The sequence below is a fragment of the Bombina bombina genome, chromosome 4 (assembly GCF_027579735.1).
Source record: "Bombina bombina isolate aBomBom1 chromosome 4, aBomBom1.pri, whole genome shotgun sequence".
Lineage (NCBI taxonomy): Eukaryota > Metazoa > Chordata > Amphibia > Anura > Bombinatoridae > Bombina > Bombina bombina.
The window spans coordinates 638,846,197-638,847,781 of record NC_069502.1 but is presented as its reverse complement, the minus strand read 5'-3'; positions in this window follow the sequence as shown (position 1 = coordinate 638,847,781).

Here is a 1,585-nt window from a genome sequence, read left to right as displayed (position 1 = left end):
CAAGATTAAAATATCTATCTATCTATCTATCTATCTATCTATCTATCTATCTATCTATCTATCTATCATCTATCACCTATCTCTCTCTCTTTCTCTCTATCTATCTATATCTATCTATCTATCTATCTATCTATCTATCTATCTATCTATCTATCTATCTATCTATCTATCTATCTATCTATCACCTCTCTCTCTCTCTCTCTCTCTCTCTCTCTCTTTCTATCTATCTATCTATCTATCTATCTATCTATCTATCTATCTATCTATCTATCTATCTATCTATCATCTATCTGTCTGTCTATCTATTTCATATACACGATATATTTTTGCATGTAAATGTCCCTTAAAGTACAGTTTCTGTTCAATACATAAACACATCTTAAATTAGTAGATTTTCAACATCTCAGATGTTTCTGTACTTTACCAGTGTTAGTTTTTGCTTGCAACATATTTCCTGTTGAGATAATTTTGATTGAATGTTTGCTTATATTAGATGTACTTAGAAAATACCTAATAAAATAATTTGATTTCCTTAGTTTGGAATTAAAATTAATCCCTTGTCACACTTCCTGGCAGTTGGTATGGTATGCTAGACTGCCCTAACTCAGAAACCACAGGAGCATATTTGGTTTTATAAAATGAAATCCAAAACCAATTCCATTTGACCCATAATGTTTGTCTATGTTCTGTTTACTAGAAATGTGGTTGTTTTTATACTTTACCTATAAAAATGTTTCAGAATATATTCATATAAACCAAATTATCTTGGATTCTGTTGATGTATATTTTATTTTAACACATCTTTCTGATAGCTATTTACTTGAATACAGACAGGTATTTAATGTGTGTCTAGTATGTGTGTGGCCTATTTTATTTTACCTTTACAAAAAATTCTCTTCTACAGAAAATTATAGCTAGTTTTTAAAGATACTTCAAATGCAAAAATGACAGGCTCGGAATCATTAGACTATGCCGTTTTTGTATTAGTGACCCCAGATAAATATGTGTTTAACCCCTGTAAAGATAAAGTCCCTCTTGGGAGTTACAAGCAATGCAACTCCTGAACATGGAGGGTCTTTATCTATATGTTTAACCATTTTTATTGCTGGGGTTAAAGGGACATAAAGCTCAACATTTTTCTTTCATGATTTAGATAGAGCATACAATTTTTTTTTTAAAATTACAATTTAATTCTGTTAGCTAATGTACTTCATTATCTTGGTATCCTTTGTTGAAGGAGCAGCAATGCACTACTGGGAGCTAGCTGATCACAACGGGTGAGACAATGACAAGAGGCATATATGTGCAGTCAGCAATCAGCAGCTAGCTGTCAGTAGTCCATAGCTGCTCCTGAGCCTACCTAGGTGCAATTTTTAACACAGGATACCAAGAAAACAAAACAAATGAGATAATAGAACTAGATTGGAAAGCTGTTTAGAATTGCATGCTTTTCATTGCAATACCCATCAAGTCTCTTAAAAACAACACAAACTTGTTATTTGTCTCATTAATCTTGTGATATCTTAATTAAAGGGACAGTCAAGTCCAAAAAAACTTTCACGATTTAAATAGGAAATGTAATTTT